General features: G+C 31.8%; 1 long non-coding RNA gene across 1 annotated transcript; it reads left to right on the forward strand.

Moving 5' to 3' along the window:
* The first annotated feature begins 1,950 nt into the window (after positions 1-1,950).
* LOC147032526 (uncharacterized) lies at positions 1,951-4,668 on the forward strand. The gene is made up of 3 exons (XR_015055195.1): positions 1,951-2,530; positions 2,628-2,804; positions 2,902-4,668. It is a non-coding gene; the product is annotated as an uncharacterized LOC147032526 (long non-coding RNA).
* The last annotated feature ends 13,936 nt before the right edge of the window (positions 4,669-18,604 follow it).

The following is an 18,604-nucleotide window of genomic DNA, read 5'->3' on the forward strand; positions in this document are numbered from 1 at the left end:
AAGGGAATTTATCCTTATGGTTATATGGATTCATTTATGAGATTTAAAGAAACACAACTTCCTTCAAAAGAAAGTTTCTATAATAACCTTTATGAAGAAGAGATAAGTGATAAGGAATATAAACACGCACAAGAAATTTGGAAAATATTTAAGATAAAGAACCTTGGAGAATATCATGATTTGTATCTAAAAACAGATGTTTTATTGTTAGCTGATGTGTTTGAAGCTTTTAGATCACTCTGCCATAATAAAAATTGTTATGGATTAGATCCTGCCCACTATTTCACAGCTCCTGGTTTAGCTTGGAGTGCAATGTTGAAAATGACAAAACAAGATATAGATTTAGTCAGTGATGTAGATATGCTTTTGATGATTGAGAAGTCTAAGAGAGGTGGAATATCACAAGTATGTTCAAAAAGATATGCTAAAGCAAATAATAAATATCTTCCAAATTATGAGAGTGAAAAAGATAGTAATTATTTGATGTACTTTGATGCTAATAATTTGTATGGATGGGCAATGTCTCAATCTCTGCCTTGTGGTAAATTAGAGTGGGTGGAAGAAAAGGATTATGAAAAGGCTTTGATGAATATTGTTATTTCTTCTCAAGAGAAATTGAATGACAAAGAAGAAGGTTATTATTTTGAAGTTGATTTGAAGTACCCGAGTGATCTTCATAATAAGCATAAAGACCTTCCTTTTGCATGTGAGAAAGAAACCCCAAAGAAAGAATGGTTAAGTGATTATCATAAAAGTTTTAATATTAAAGGCAAATCAACAGAAAAGTTATTAACAACATTCTATGATAAAGAGGGATATGTTTTGCATCAAAGGAACTTGAGACAATATTTATCTGCTGGGTTGAGAGTAGCTAAAATTCATAGAGTTTTAAAATTTAAACAAAGTCCTTGGATGAAAAAGTATATTAAAATCAATACAGATATGAGAACAAATACAAAAGTAAAATTTGAAGGGGAATTCTATAAATTGATGAATAATGCTGTCTTTGGAAAGACAATGGAGAATGTTAGAAACAGGCAAAACATTAGATTTGCAACATCTTGGAAAGAAGCTTCTAGATTGATAAATAAACCAAGTTTTGAGAGAGAAGAGGTTTTTTCAGAGAACTTTTCTGCTATTCATATGAAAAAGGAAAGTATTGTCATGGATAAACCAATTTATATTGGAACAGCAGTAGTAGGGTAAGAATACTGATTCTGGCTCACTTTTCCCCATGTAAATGAATGGGGGATTTTCAGCGATTCATATTTTTTTCCCTAAAAATAAATCCCCTTTTTATCCCAAGGTATATTTATTTGTCTCCCCTTTTAACTTGGAGGTTGAACCTCATTGAATTGAACACCTGGGGGTTGAACAGCTCACTCATTGAACCTATAAAGATTTGTTCATTCTCAAATTCCTTCAATAGTTTAATTTTCTTTGCACAATAATCCCCATCTAAAATATTGACAAACAAAACATTTGAATCTTTATATTTTTGAAGATATCCCTTTTGTGCCATTACGAAATGATAAACTTCTCTTAATGCTCTTGTTTGACCACCTCCTGAGCCACAGGTTATTTTTTGTTAAGCCCCGCCCACTTTTCTTTAAGCCCCGCCCACTTTTGTTAAGCCCCGCCCACTTTCCACAAGGTATTCAATAAGCCCCGCCCACTTTTCTTTAAGCCCCGCCCACTTTTGCTAAGTCCCGCACATTTTTGCTAAGCCCCGCCCACTTTTATTTAAGCCCCGCCCACTTTTGTTAAGCCCCGCCCACTTTCCACAAGGTATTCAATAAGCCCCGCCCACTTTTCTTTAAGCCCCGCCCACTTTTGCTAAGTCCCGCCCACTTTTGCTAAGCTCCGCCCACTTTTCATGAGGTATTTTTTCTAAGCCACGCCCACTTTTCCTAAGCCCCGCCCACTTTTGCTAAGCTCCGCCCACTTTTCATAAGGTATTTTTCTAAGCCACGCCCACTTTTCCTAAGCCCCGCCCACTTTTGCTAAGCTCCGCCCACTTTTCATAAGGTATTTTTCTAAGCCACGCCCACTTTTCCTAAGCCCCGCCCACTTTTGCTAAGCTCCGCCCACTTTTCATAAGGTATTTTTCTAAGCCACGCCCACTTTTCCTAAGCTCCGCCCACTTTTGCTAAGCTCCGCCCACTTTTCATAAGGTATTTTTTCTAAGCCACGCCCACTTTTCCTAAGCTCCGCCTACTTTTGCTAAGCCCCGCCCACTCTTACATCATTTCCAGTTCATCTCTGACTCACAAAGAAATCACTAGAAAATTACAGGATGTTATGGTTTTGAAAAATTTCCCAATGAAGGCTTGCCTAGGCTTGCCCAGGGAATTTCCAAAGGAAACCACACCCACCAGTCTTTCTCTATAAAAGCTTCAAACCCAGGCTCCATTTTAAACATTTGTTTTTGCTGGCAATGGTGTTTTGTGTGCTTGTCTCGAACTCTCTGTCTTCTATGGAACTAAACCTTCAAGTTGATGAACTGGATTCAAACCTCTTATCTATTGAGGTAAGATTTTTTATTTTCCTATTTTCAAACTTTGATTGAAGCATACTCATTTAATAATTAAATAACTTAATTAATACATTATTATTTTCTCTCACAGGAAATTGTGTCTGAAATACGAAATGAAAATACTGCTTTTGCTACAACTTGGGGGGAAATTGTTGGCTTGGTTGAAGACCTTGAGTGGGATGACTTTGGTGTTCCTTGGAATTCTCTGTCTTGTATGGAACTAAACCTTCAAGTTGATGAACTGGATTCAAACCTCTTATCTATTGAGGTAAGATTTTTTATTTTCCTATTTTCAAACTTTGATTGAAGCATACTCATTTAATAATTAAATAACTTAATTAATACATTATTATTTTCTCTCACAGGAAATTGTGTCTGAAATACGAAATGAAAATACTGTTTTTGCTACAACTTGGGGCGAAATTGTTGGCTTGGTTGAAGACCTTATGAGCGACCAAGACCCACAGAACGAGTTCGTCCTTGATGACCCAACCAAAGAGTTATACCTTGGAGACCAGCAAAATCCTGAAAAAGAGTTTTACAGCAATAGTACTCATTGTGAGTTATCAAGACAATACCCACTGAACAAGTTATACCTTGATGAGCCAGAATACAAGTTTTACCTTGGAGACTCACAAATTTTGAAAAAATCAAGAAATGAGTTCTGCCTTGATGGTTTAAATAACTACCTTGGAGACTCAGGAAAAGGGTTCTGCCAAGATGGTTCTAAATATGGGTCCTACCTTGGAGACTCACAAATTTTGAAAAAATCAGTAAATGAGTTATCCTTAAGAGACTTTGTAAGTTGGTTTTACTTTGAATACTTGAAATGTGGGTTCTGGATTGATAACTCACAATGTGATACATATCTTGGAAACTCAACGGGAATGTGGTTATACCTTGAAGACTTGGAAAGTTGGGTTTATGTTGGACACTTGAAACTTTTTTGGGGGCTTTTATTTATTTATTTATTTATTTATTATTATTATTATTTTATTTATTTATATTTTAGAGACTTTTGGAGTTGCTATCACTCTTTGGGATCTAAACCTATCGATGTAGTTCTTTGTCGGATGGTGCTTGATGGGAGCAAGATCAAGAAAGTTCTGGGAAGAAAGTGCAGGCTTACTCCCCCTTTTTACGTCATCAAACCTGAAAGCCTTAAAAGACAGAATTGGAAGAAGAGAAAAAAACAAAAAATATACATTGTTCGTTCTGGGAAGAAAGTGCAGGCTTACTCCCCCTTTCTACGTCATCAAACCTGAAAGCCTTAAAAGACAGAATTGGAAGAAGAAAAAAAAACGTAAAAATATATATATATATATATAGGTGGAAATCTCATTTTGAAAAAGACATTGTGTTGGGCGAGGATTGAGTTGGGGTTGAGATTTTGAATGTGAGGGTTGGGGTTGAGATTTTGAATGTGAGGGTTGGGACACACACACATACACATCAACAAACAAAAGTTAAACCTTGACTATTCAGTTGAGGATTCTGTGTTTGGGGTTCACAGATGTAAGAACGTCCACCCCTTGACACACATTATATACTGTTATACACCTCGGACTTGGCCCTCGAGTGTCCACAACGGTGTATAGTAGGAGGGAGTGAAGCGCCAACCTATTGCTCCCATTGCACACACACACACACAAACAAAAGTTAAGCCTTGACTATTCAGTTGAGGATTCTGTGTTTGGGGTTCACAGATCTAAGAACGTCCCCCTTGACACACATTATATACTGTAATACACCTCGGACTTGTCCCTCTAGTGTCCACAAAGGTGTATTATCTGCTTAGTTTTGTCTTTTGTAATTCCTGTGAATAAAATGAACCTAAAATCTCTTCCCCTTCCAAATCATATATTTTATAAGTCCAAGGAACTGTATCTATTACATCAACAATTTTAAAAAGTTCTTTCGTCCATCGTTCAGTAAAACCCTTTTCAAAATGAGATTTCCACCTATATATTCTTACGATATCACCAACTTTGAACTTAGGTTTTCTGACATTAATCTCTTTTTCATATTTTAATTTTGTAAATGTTTCTGATGGCTTCATATTCGTTGACGTGTGAATCGTGTCATTATACTTATCCACAATATCTTGAATAAAAGATGACCATTGTTGTGAACCGAGTTGTGTGAATTTTTTATATAGTCTCTCTTTTAAGGTACGATTAAAACGTTCAACAACAACTGCCTTCCCTTCATTAAAGGTACTGTATAATGTAATACTGTTATTTTTTAGAAAATTCATAAATGTCTTGTTATAAAACTCTCTACCCTCATCAGTCCACAATTTCTTAGGTTTTCTCTTACTTTTATTAAATATCTGTTGAAAAGCTAACATAAGAGTATTACCTGTTTTGTTTTTTAAAGGGACAACCCACGCATATCTACTCCTCAAATCAATAACGGTTAAAGCATACTTGTACCCCTTATCATTATTGAGTTCAATCAAATCAGCAGACCAGATATAATCAACTTCCTTGGAATAAACTTTCCTTCTCTGAAACTTTGTGAATATTGGTTTATGTAATTCATCAGCTAATTGCTCTTCAGTCTTAATGGCATCATTAGAGCCTATAAGTTTTTTGAATTTCCAAGTCCAAGTTTCAATTTAGCACTAATCATCTTCTTCACGATGAACCTATCAACTTTTTCTCTCAAGGTTGGATTTTGTATCAGAGACAAATTATACAACATTTCTCTATCGGCTTCATGCTTTTCTTCCAACGTTGTGGTATTCCCATAATCAATATCGTGTCTCATGCACACTTCATCAACTCTATTGATTGGTTTACTCCAGGATTTAGGATTGTCTGCCTCATCTAATCTTTTATCCAAGTTTGTGCCTGGACCACAGAAAGAATACCCTGGAAGATGTAATTCCCCTGGTATTCCAGTAGTTGTAAATTTACTTCCTGATAAAAACTTTTGTATATCTCCTCCGAGTTTGTGTTTGGAGATAAATTGATTTTTTTGAACCACACACCGAACATATACCTTTTTGTATAACCCTGTTATTTTTACTTTTAATATATGAAATATTTTTAGTATTAGTTTTCTTTTTACATTTGAGACAATAACTCATTTATTTATGAGAAAAATTTCTGCAGAGTGCAAAAACCTTTTTAGTTTCCAACATGCACATTTGAATCTTAATTTTTAAAACATAAAGAATCCTTAGAAATGCCTTCACTCTCTCCTCCATTTATTTAAGAAAAAACTTGAATTAAAATGAATAGCTTGACGATGCTAATAGTTTTGTTGAAAGTATTGCAAATAGACTTGTTAATTCTTTGTATTCCTCCCTGGTGAGATAAGTTATTTTCTTTAATACCTCTATTCTTTTTGAATCTCACTGGGTTCCAGATTTTGATATTTATTGAGTCTCTCTCTTTCCTCCCTCTCTCTCTTCTCTCTTTCCTCCCTCTCTCTATTCTCTCTTTCCTCCTTCTCTTTCTTCTCCCTCTCTCTATTCTCTCTTTCCTCCTTCTCTCTCTCCTCCTTCTCCTTTTCCTCCTCTTCCCTCTCTTCTTCAACTCCTTCCTCATCCCTTACTATCCTTGAATCGTTTACACCCCATAGAATATTATACATATATTCATCAGGATTTCTTGTTATTCCTGTATCCAAAATAATTTTTTTACAACAGGAAACCAATAAAATTTCTTTTGAATTTCTAAAAGAGCCTTACCTTTTCTTAACCTTATAATTTTTTCATTATTTAACATTCTAATTAAATCTAAAGTTGTCGGTTTATCAACATCAGCATAATGCCAATCTTTTATTGAAAATACCTCATTCTTATGTTGTAGAACATATTTATTAAAATACCGAATACCCTTTTCTTGAAGGTATGCTTGGACACAGAAATGATAATTTTCTTGAAGCCTTCTTGCTGTCATTTATGTATTAGAAATATATGTTAGAATAATATTATGGCACGAAACACCTCCCCATCTTCCCATAGTTAAATCATTTTGTATTTCCTTACTTATTATATATAATCCTGTTTTTTTCTGTTTTCATGAGATAAACAAGGGCAAAACCATTATTATATTTACCCTTATTAAATTCTTTTATTTGTTGTTTACTAATCGTGGCTCCACAAAACTCATTCTCGATACCAAGTGGATAATATTCTTCCTTACAAGACTGATTTAATTGTTCCAGGTCTTCGAGGTTAATTTTAAATGACCAATTATACCCTAAATCATTCATATCATACCCCCATTGTTCTATTCTCATACAAACGATACGCCCTTCTTTATAAAAATTTATTTTAATTCGAACTGTGAATTCTGTATGACCTGGAGATAATATCAACACTTCTGTATCTTTAGAATACACAGCCGTTTTATTTAAGTATATATATTGTGATAAATCGCTTAATCTCACCAAGTCATTCGCGTCAGTCGGGCTTGGATAATTTTTTAATTTATAAGCATTTTTCATGTTAATATTTTTGTTTATATTATATTTATATCGTTCAGCCTGTGCCTTTGTATAATAATTTGATAAATCAATATCCAGTTCTTGAGATACACCAAAGATAGAACCATCTTTACCAACATAAGTCATTTATATTAGATTAAAAATAATATCATAAAATTTTTTATTTTTGTTGAGTTGAAATAACACATATAGACATAATTGACCACAACACTTGGAATTTAATTCTTGGACTTGAAATGTTTGATAAACACCATTCTGTAAGAATTTTATGACTTCAACAGGTGGTGGAAGACCAAAACTATCAAAATAATATTTGTCTTGACTATTAAAAATACAAACCCAATGAGAACCGTTCCCATCATTATCTTCTAAGTTCATAATAATATTCTTTGTATGTTTCGACACATTTGTTAATTCATCTCTCATACAAATAACCACATTATGAATTTTTAATTTCTTACAATATTTGGCAAGTTGTAAATTTGATGTTGTATTCTTTCCAAATTCTTTCAACCACTCATCAATGCTCATTTATTTATTAGAAAGATATAATCCATTACCTCTTTTCGTTAATTTTACACCTGCTTGTGCTATAGAAGAAAGCATATCTCCAACTAACAATCTCGCTTTATCAGGCAGACCTTCAAGTTTTTCAGCAAAATCTACAATTACACCACTTCCACGAATTTGTTTCTCCAACTCTTTGTGATGTCTTTCCAATTCTTTTTGAGCCTGGAGTTGAGCCTTCCTTTCGTTGGCAGTTTTGACCGCTGTTGAAATACCACCCGTCAATGCTCCAACCGCACTTAAACCAGCAAATAAAGGAATTAGAAATGGGAGAAATCCTCCACTCGTCTCTCTTATTGAATATTTTTTCAACATTGGTTTTGTCATTTTAATTTTAAGTGAGCCAGTGTCATTCAAGATTTTAACCTGTTCTCTTGTGAGCAAAACATCAATTCTTACTGCTCCTTTTCTCTGAATTGTATTAACGTTAATCGTACAAGGCTTTTGATTTTGAACACAAGATGATAGTTTATGAAGATTGATTTGATTAACATATACCCCAGTTGGTACTTTGCCACTCATTTATTTAACAAAAAATTATGTGAGACTAATCATCACACCATTATCTGTATTAATCTGCAATTCTGTTTCTTCCAAAAGCAAACAATATGTATCAACTTCTTCACTCTCTCCTCTTTCAATGTATAGGGAAGTATCCACTCGATTAGACTTTATAGTTTCTTTTTGAGCGCTCAGGTCAAACGTATAGATTGTATACAAACTTTTAAATGCTGTCATATCCAAAATAGGTTCTTTATTTCCATTACTTTCACACACCTTTTGGTAAGACTTGTATGCTTCAGCAAAATCATTTTTTTCCCAATTAATTTCCAATCTATCTTGTGGATAAAATGTTCCATCTAGAGAAACGCGAAGTTGTTTCACCTTAGCATTATCACTCAATGCATTATTCTTATCAGTCGCAGTATCACCATCTGGCTTTTTAAAAATCACCCACAGATATCGTGGCTTTCCTTCCAGAACACCCAAATTCCACGTGTAAGTAGTTTGATTGAGTTTAACGTGTTGACATCTTCTTTTGAGGTATGATACACTGAGTGGTTTCTTTGAGTTAAGTCTTCGATTCAACATCTCTTCTGTTTTAAGATTAGGAGTATATTCACTGATATACCAACTCATCTCCTCAATTACAAATTTATTCTGATCACCAAAAGCATTACCAACACCAAAAAGCAATCTATTTTCATTATCATTCCTTTGTAGTTGAAATCTAATTTTAAGACCATACAGAACTTTATCATAATCACAAAATCCAAATATACCTTTAAGAGGAACTGCCACAGTAAAACTATTTTCTGCTTTCGTATCATCATTATACATTCCTTTCCTTTGAATATATCCAGGGTCTGTGTTTGTTCCCGTTGACATATCAGGAATAAAACCTTCGACAGACCCCTTTCCCATTCTATCACTGAATGTATAGAGTGTAAATTTCATCATTTCAGATACAGCAGAGACATAATCAACCGCTTCAACTTCTTGTGTTCCAATATACAATCGCACACTATCAAACATTTTCCAGAAGAAATCATTTACAAGTGTAGCGTTTGTGTTATTCCCAGCCTTAGTGAATTTAAATTTACACAACAAGAAACTTTCGGAGAGATTCAAATAGGTTTGTTGATTATTTATTTCAAAACTTTTTGTACCATTTGTATTCCAGTCTGTTCCAGTTATTGCATTTACCTTGAAGTAATCTTCTTTTTAGTGGAGTTTGAGATAATAATAGTATCATCCAAATCATAGATACTATCAATTGCTTCCATACTTGTATTTATTTAGGAAAAAAGATGTTAAAACTTTTGAAACCCTGATCCAAGTATTTGAATTATTTTCTGTCGTTCTTGGGGGGACAACTGAGTTTTACCTTTCTTAATTTCTTTTATTGCTTGTAATTTATGAGATTCTTTCTGAGCATCTTTTATACTCTTTACAGCACCTGCTACATTTCCCACAGCAGAAGCAGTTGAACCAATTTGGTCTTTATGTTTAAGAATAGTTGAACCAATACCCATGAGAGTATCAATTATCCCATCTCCTCTAAATTGATGTCCAACACCCCTTTGTCTCTTAGGTTTATAGTATCCTCTACCAAGATACATACCTTCACCCTTGTAGTACGGGAAAGGAACATCCCATCCCCTGTAATTATTTTATATTTTCCCAACTCGTGCTTCCTCACAATAACCATCGTATTTATTTATTGAAAAACTTCACGTAGGTGAATTCTGATGGATATAACTTCTCCATTAAAAGAAATCACACGATTATCTTGGTCGGTTATCCTAAAATTTACTCTGTGTATGGTTTTTCCTGACACAGGTAGATAAACCAAATTTTTAGGCTCCATATTGAATTTATAACCAATTGGGGTTGAGTATGCGCTGAATGAAAATATTGTATTTGTTTTTAATCCATCATTATAAGCACCATCAATCAAATCACAGTGAATTAACACCGAATTTATTCCTGAGGATATTTGAATGACATTATCACTGTAAAACGTCCCATTAGTTTCAATCTTTTTTGAGGAGAAACCTAATAACTCTCTAAATGAATTATCAATTGTGAAATCAACCTTGTAGTTATTTTTAACTTTAATCGTTGATTTTGAAGTATGTTTTTGAATGTTTATAACAATATTTTTTGGTTCATCACCCTGTTCTTTCATAAGACGAGCAATTTCGGAAGATATTTGAGAAATCTCGTATGCTCCGGGTGAGACTGTTATCGTTTTGTATCCACTTCCCGGATTATAACTAAACTTGTCATTTTTCTCGGTTATATTAAATAAGGTATTATAAGTCTCCATGGACAATAAAGATGCCTCATATTCTTTTGTTGTGTCAAGTTGTAGTGGGTATGGGAATGAAGATGTGTGGTCGCTTGTTGTGAAATTAAAACTCAGGATTGTGCTTCTCATCTTATTTAATATGAGATAAAATGTCTTTATATTGAGATTTATTAATTATTTTCATGTTCATCAACTGATCTAAAATGGCTGATGCTTCATTAAAACAATTGTTATTTCCAGCCTTCTTACTGCCGAACAACAATAACAGTCTATTAACTAATTGCGATGGGTCATTTGGAAGAAAACTAATACCTGAACCAAGGATACTTAAAGCCTGAATAATGTGTTTCTCCTTCTCATTCTTCCTACTTTTACCAGAAAGAATAACCTTATAATTTAGAGTGTTCAGCAAATCAATATATACTCTATCATCATTATTTTCCATATCCAATGGTTTATCAATATACTTTGATTCATCCCTCACAGTTGAACCTTGTCTTCCATCTTTTGTGAGAAGAAACATTAATCTCGGAGTTAGTTTAACAGGGGGTTGAGCAGAACTTAAGAACCTTAATTCATCATTAAATATCAATACCTTTTCTTGAACAAGATGAAATATTGCTGGTTGTTCTGTTGGAATGAGTCCTGCTTTGGTTTTTGAATCCGCTGAATATTCATTGTTTTGAACAGCATTCACAATATAATCAGGGGTTGATTAATCTCTTCCAGTTGTTGAAATAAACCTTCATCATGTTCTAATTCTCCAATATGCTCTAATTCTTCCTCCGTCATTTGACTGAAATCTTTTAACATTTGGAGCTTTCTGGGAGTATATTCTACTGTGGGAACTGTGGAAACATCTTTCATTTTTCTTGGGAAGTTTTTAAAAGTGGTTTAAAAAATTTCTCTTGTTTTTTTCAAATGCTTCTTCGCCCGTTAGTTTCTGTCTGCGTTTCTTCTTTATGTCTTCCTGTTGTTTTACAACTTTTGAAACCAACTCTTGATGTTCCTTAAATCTTCTTGCTCTTTCTTTTGTATCCATTTATTTATTGTAAAATATCATTTAATGAATTGTAAAGATCAACAGGGAAATTTTCCTTTTCTTCATCATTCAAGTAGATGTGTTCAAATAAATCCTTTTCTTTAAATATTTCATCAAATTCTTTATTAACATTAATGCGAGTTGTAATTTCTTCTTCACTAATCCTTGCATCTCTGCTTTTCATACGTTTGTGTTGAGTTTCTTCATCAACATCAAAACCGAATGATAAAATCTTCACTCCGCTCAGATATTTAATAATTTGTCTCGTTCCTTCTGGATTAGTTTCTAATATCCCAACACCACCAGATTTTAGTTTCTTTAACTCACTCTTACAATGTGAATATTTTGTTGTACCAAGAGAAACCTCCTCAAATATTTGTCCTTCATTCCTCAATCGCATATGTTCCTCCACTGAAATATAGTGATAATCTTCACCTTTTACTTCTCCAGGTCTTATTGCTCTAGTTGTTGTTGATACAATGCGTATCACGGGGTGTTTTTTAAGTAAATTTACAATATTCTCATTTGTACTACACAAGAACCTTGATTTATGAAAGTTTTTTCCAGAAGCAGATTTACCCACAAGATTTATAATAATAGTTGTCATTTATATATGTAATTGTTTATAAAACAAAAAATATATCCCTTAATATCTCATCTTGTTTCACAACAATATATTTATATTTTTCAGTCGTGTGCTTCATATAATCCTCAAATTTCTTTTTACTACATAATGTAGAACAATTATCTCTCCAAAAATTATTGATATCTATTGAATTTAACTTGAATAAAATAAAAGTATTAGCATTGTTTCTGATGGAACGACGAGGAAGTTGAAAGTACGATTGACTAAGATAAATACAATTACAAGAAGAATGTCTCCCTCTTGTGTAGTAGCTGTCCATTACCGTTTGGTTTCTCTCATTAACACAATCATCAAAGATAACGAGGTTCTTTTTTGATTTATCCAAATCTTGGGGAGACGGTATATCATCCGTATTATCACTAAGAATACAAGTTATAAGATTTGATTTCTTTTTACATCTCTGTGTATCACAAAATAGTTGAATTATATCTTCAATGTTATAATCATTTAGGTTTTTTTGACGTTTAAATAAACCTATTATATCTTCTTTTTGAAGACCAGCATTAAAACCTTGTGAGAGTAGTTGATACTCTGGTTGAAAACTCGACTTTGTGAAAATTATTAAATTATCATAATCTAAAAAGTTGGGAGTGAGGAGCATTTTTAAAAGTAAGCAGGTTTTTCCACATCCACTTGAACCAACTATGAGACATCTTAATGAATTTGGGAGATTTTTATGGTTGTTAAATTTTATCTTATTTTCCCAAATAGGTAAAAAATCATTCATTTATATATTTGAAAAACAGGTTATTTAATTTATTATTAGCTTTTTTAGAAACTCTATATTTTATCCTAAGTTCAGGTTTAATTTCAAGATAATCCATTATTTTATTTATACAATATCTTGTGTTGATATTTCCCTGAAAATTACATCCATGAATAATATACAACAACAATCCTTTGAACATTTCTCTTATACGTTCAGTTTCTTCCCTTGTAAGGAAAGGTGTGTTATCATCCTCATACTTTACATTCATTTCTCTAATCAATCTTGTAAAGTAATTCATTTTTGGTGTAAATCTAAAAGAATTATTTTCCTTTTTATATTTTTTATTATCATTAATTAGAAGATAATCACAGAATATACATTGTTTATAGGCTTTTGACTCTGTGTTTAATCCCTGTCTTTCACACGCAGGACAATTCTCAAATTTGTCATATGGAGAATCAGGAAAGTCTAGCATATTTATAAAGTAAAACTTTACTTAAACTGAAATTCATCTATACTTTCAGTTGTATATTACCATCGATATCGATATACTTTTTTCATTATCAGATTCAACGACAACATTTTTTATATTAAAGGTAATTTTAAAATTATCGTTAACTACTATTGAACGAAATGTCATTTCACCTGATATATTAACATCCTTTATTTCATCAAGATTTACATCTTTAGGGTTGTTGAAAAAAATACAAATTTCTCCTTGCATATTACAGATGGTCTTATCTTTTCTTTCTAAAGCTTCATCCATAAGGTTTTTGTTCTTTGATACTTTTTCTTGTTTCATTGCTTTTTCTAGTTTTGAATATATTACTAGAAGGAGAGGAGAAACTTTTGTTAGAGATACTTTAATTGATGTTCTACCAGGTATACTAAAAGCCCTTCCACTGAAGGAAATTGAAGAACTCATATTATTTACCATAATAGTTTTTATCCAATAGTTGTTATATTTATCTTTGTTCAATTTTACATCCTTGACATATTTCTCAGTATCTTTAACAGATGAAGAGATTGATTGAAACTTGTCTTTTGTGTCTTGAAACATTGTATTTATTAAGTGAAAAAGTTGGAGGATAAAATGTTTTTAAGCACAGATTCACCTATAAATTAAACGAAATTTTCATCAAGAAAATTTTAGTTTAAGCAAAGTTTTATTCTATAAATATGGTGAATACAACGTACTGCGATGTTTGTAATCACGAATATAAACATTATAGAAAACACCTCCGAACCAACAAACACACATTTAATCTATTTCATCAAATATCTCCTCTTGAGTTGGAAAGAAAACATTGTGATATCTGTTCAAAGGATGTTTTGAAGAGTAGTTATAATCAACATCTTCAATCACAAAAACACAAGAAAAATGAGTTTAAAGTAAAGGGAGACTATTATATTAAAAACACTGATGAGGCATTTAAAAGGCATATAAAAATAAGGATTTTTCAATTTGGAGAACCCGGTCCATCATCAATAGCTGAATCAATTGAAATAGTGAAACCCGATGTTGAAAAATTTATTAAAAAGACATTAAAAGAAATGAAAACTTTAAAGTTTTATATGGGAGTGAAAATGAATATGAAAAGACAAGATGAAGAACAAACTCCTTATATGAGAACAGATCTTCATTTTATAACATCATTTCAAGATTTTTTGAATAGTGGGGTTTATGAAGAACTATCAAGACAAGAGGAGGATGTTGATAATACAGTGGTAGGAAGTGGATTCAATATTAAAAAAATCATCTTTTTAGATATACACATTCTAAAAACAAACCCTCTTAAAGCTTCTTCTTATATTGAATTACCAAAAGAAATAAAACTAAAGAAGGCAGTTGTTAATATTAAGAACAATGATAATAAATGTTTTCTCTGGTCTGTTCTTGCTCACTTACATCCACCAAAATGTAATTCAGAAAGAGTAAAACAATATATGAAATATGAGAATACCTTGGACATTAAAGATTTTAAATTCCCAATGCCACTAACAGATATTCCTAAATTTGAGAAAAAGAATAATCTTTCTATTAATGTATATGGATTAACGGATACAAACAAAGTTCAAATATTAAAAATTTCAAACAACTATAAAAATGAAGAAACACACATTGACCTTTTATATTTTAGTGTTGGAAAGAATTCACATTACACATACATCAATAATTTATCAAGATTAATCTCTTCTCAGGTATTCAGAACAGCAAACAAAATATATCCTTGTAAGCGATGTCTTAATTCATTTCATACAAAAGAACGATTAGAACAACATTCAAAATATTGTAGTAATCATAAATCAGCTGTAATTACAATGCCTAAACCTGGTGAAAAGATTTATTTTGAAGATTATAATAAATCTATCATGCACCCATTTGTGATATACGCTGATTTTGAATGTATCCTTAAAAAGATAAATACTGCTTCTCCTAATCCAAAAGAACCATATACAAATAAATATCAAAAACATATTGCTTGTGGTTTCTGTTATTATATCAAATCATCTGTTGGAGAAAAGTATAACAAACTTGAACATTATCGTGGAAAAAATGCTTCACAAGAGTTTGTAAAACGATTAGAAAAGGATTGTGTAAGACTCACTAAATTAATGAAAGAAACAAATGAACCGATGAAATTAACCAAAGAAGAAAAATTAGAATTTAGAATGAACAATATCTGTCATATTTGTGAGGGGGAAATTAAGGAGTCTAAAGTTAGAGACCATTGTCATCTTACTGGTAAATATAGAGGTCCCGCTCATTCCTGTTGTAATCTTAATTATAAATTACCTTCTTTTATTCCAGTCTTTCTTCACAACAGCGCCAACTATGATACACATCTATTTATAAATGAACTTTCAAAAACACCAGGGAATATTTCTGCTATAACAAACACAAGTCAAAAGTATATTTCATTTTCAAAAATGATATTCACAAAACCTTAAACTCGTATTAGGTTTTTAGATTCTTACAAGTTTATGGGAACACCACTAGCCTACCTCGCATCAAATCTAAGCTCCACGGGCTCTTTTTCAAATCTTAATTCATTCTTTCCAAAAGAGGAAATTCTCACTCAAGAGGAAATTCAGATTAAAGAGAGAATTCAAAGTAAAGAGGAAACTCTAATTAATGAAGAAATTCTAACTGAAGATGAAATTCTAATTATAAAGAAAATTCGAACTAAAGAGGAAATTCAGATTAAAGATGAAATTCTGATTAAAGAAGGAATTCTTACGAGAGAGGAAATTCAAACAAGGAATGAAATTCAAAGTAAAGAGAAAATTCTTACAAGTAAGGGAATTTATCCTTATGATTATATGGATTCATTTATGAGATTTAAAGAAACACAACTTCCTTCAAAAGAAAGTTTCTATAATAACCTTTATGAAGAAGAGATAAGTGATAAGGAATATAAACACGCACAAGAAATATGGAAAATATTTAAGATAAAGAACCTTGGAGAATATCACGATTTATATCTAAAAACAGATGTTTTATTGTTAGCTGATGTGTTTGAAGCTTTTAGATCACTCTGTCATAATAAAAATTGTTATGGATTAGATCCTGCCCACTATTTCACAGCTCCTGGTTTAGCTTGGAGTGCAATGTTGAAAATGACAAAACAAGATATAGATTTAATCAGTGATGTGGATATGCTTTTGATGATTGAGAAGTCCAAGAGAGGTGGAATATCACAAGTATGTTCAAAAAGATATGCTAAAGCAAATAATAAATATCTTCCAAATTATGATAGTGAAAAAGATAGTAATTATTTGATGTATTTTGATGCTAATAATTTGTATGGATGGGCAATGTCTCAATCTCTGCCTTATGGTAAATTAGAGTGGGTGGAAGAAAAGGATTATGAAAAGGCTTTGATGAATATTGTTATTTCTTCTCAAGAGGAATTGAATGACGAAGAAGAAGGTTATTATTTTGAAGTTGATTTGAGGTACCCGAGTGATCTTCATAATAAGCATAAAGATCTTCCTTTTGCATGTGAGAAAGAAACTCCAAAGAAAGAATGGTTAAGTGATTATCATAAAAGTTTTAATATTAAAGGTAAATCAACAGAAAAGTTATTAACAACATTCTATGATAAAGAGGGATATGTTTTGCATCAGAGAAGCTTAAAACAGTTTTTGAGAGAAGGATTGAGAGTAGCTAAAATTCATAGAGTTTTAAAATTTAAACAAAGTCCTTGGGTGAAAAAGTATATTCAATTCAATACAGATATGAGAGCAAATACAAAAGTAAAATTTGAAGGGGACTTTTATAAATTAATGAATAATGCTGTATTTGGAAAGACTATGGAAAATGTTAGAAACAGGCAAAACATTAGATTCGCAACATCTTGGAAAGAAGCTTCGAGATTGATAAATAAACCAAGTTTTGAGAGAGAAGAGGTTTTTTCAGAGAACTTTTCTGCAATTCATATGAAAAAGGAAAGTATTGTAATGGATAAACCAATTTATATTGGAACAGCAGTTCTTGATTTATCAAAGATATTGATGTATGATTATTTGTATAATGACTTAAAGAAAGAGTATGGTGAAAATGTTTCATTGTTGTATATGGATACTGATAGTTTTATCCTAGATATAAAAACTGATGATGTTTATGAAGATATGAAGAAAAATATTGGAGTATATGATACAAGTAATTTCAGCAAGAAGAGTGAGTTATTTTCCAAAAAGAATGAAAAGGTTATTGGTAAGTTTAAGGATGAGTTGGGTGGAAAAGTAATGAGTGAGTTTATTGGATTGAGAGCAAAGGCATATGCTTATAAGTATGGTGAACAGATTGATAAGAGGTTAAAGGGAATAAAGAAATATGTAATAAAGAAATCAATAACTTTTAGAAATTATTATAATTGTTTGATGAATAAGAAAGAAGAATATAGGAAAATGAATACAATAAGAAGTTATAAACATAACATATATAGTGAAGAAGTAAATAAAAAGGCATTAGGAGCCTTTGATGATAAGAGATTTATTTTAGATAATGGAATAGATTGTGTTCCATATGGATATTGTATGATAGAGTGTATAAAATAGATTATGTTTTAACGATGGGAAGATGGGTTAGGGTTTTTTAAGGGCTACCGCCGTGTTTTTTCACAATATATAAATGGTTAAACCAAGTATTAATCAAACTAAAGAGTGGAGAAAATCTCAGTCTTGGTATATAAATGGAAAACATAATGAATGTGAAAAATATCAAATAAGTCTTATTGAAAAAATAACTAAAACAAAGGTAAATAAAACAAATAAGCGAATTCATTTAAAAACTAGTAAGTTAGAGGATGTAAAGAAAAAAATGAATATCCTTGAATGGACTGAAAACTTTGATGGTTATCAATTGAACAATGAAAAAACAATTTACTATAATCTCAAAATGATATGTGGCTCAGGAGGTGGTCAGATGAGAGCATTAAGAGAAGTTTATCATTTCGTAATGGCACAAATGGGGTATCTTAAAAAATATAAAGATTCAAATGTTTTGTTTGTCAATATTTTAGATGGGGATTATTGTGCAAAGAAAATTAAACTATTGAAGGAATTTGAGAATGAACAAATCTTTATAGGTTCAATGAGTGAGCTGTTCAACCCCCAGGTGTTCAATTCAATGAGGTTCAACCTCCAAGTTAAAAGGGGAGACAAATAAATATACCTTGGGATAAAAAGGGGATTTATTTTTAGGGAAAAAAAATATGAATCGCTGAAAATCCCCCATTCATTTACATGGGGAAAAGTGAGCCAGAATCAGTATTCTTACCCTACTAGCAGTTCTTGATTTATCAAAGATATTGATGTATGAT

Source organism: Eptatretus burgeri, chromosome 2 (genome assembly GCF_056783735.1).
Source record: "Eptatretus burgeri isolate ZD-2024b chromosome 2, Ebu_testis_v1, whole genome shotgun sequence".
NCBI lineage: Eukaryota > Metazoa > Chordata > Myxini > Myxiniformes > Myxinidae > Eptatretus > Eptatretus burgeri.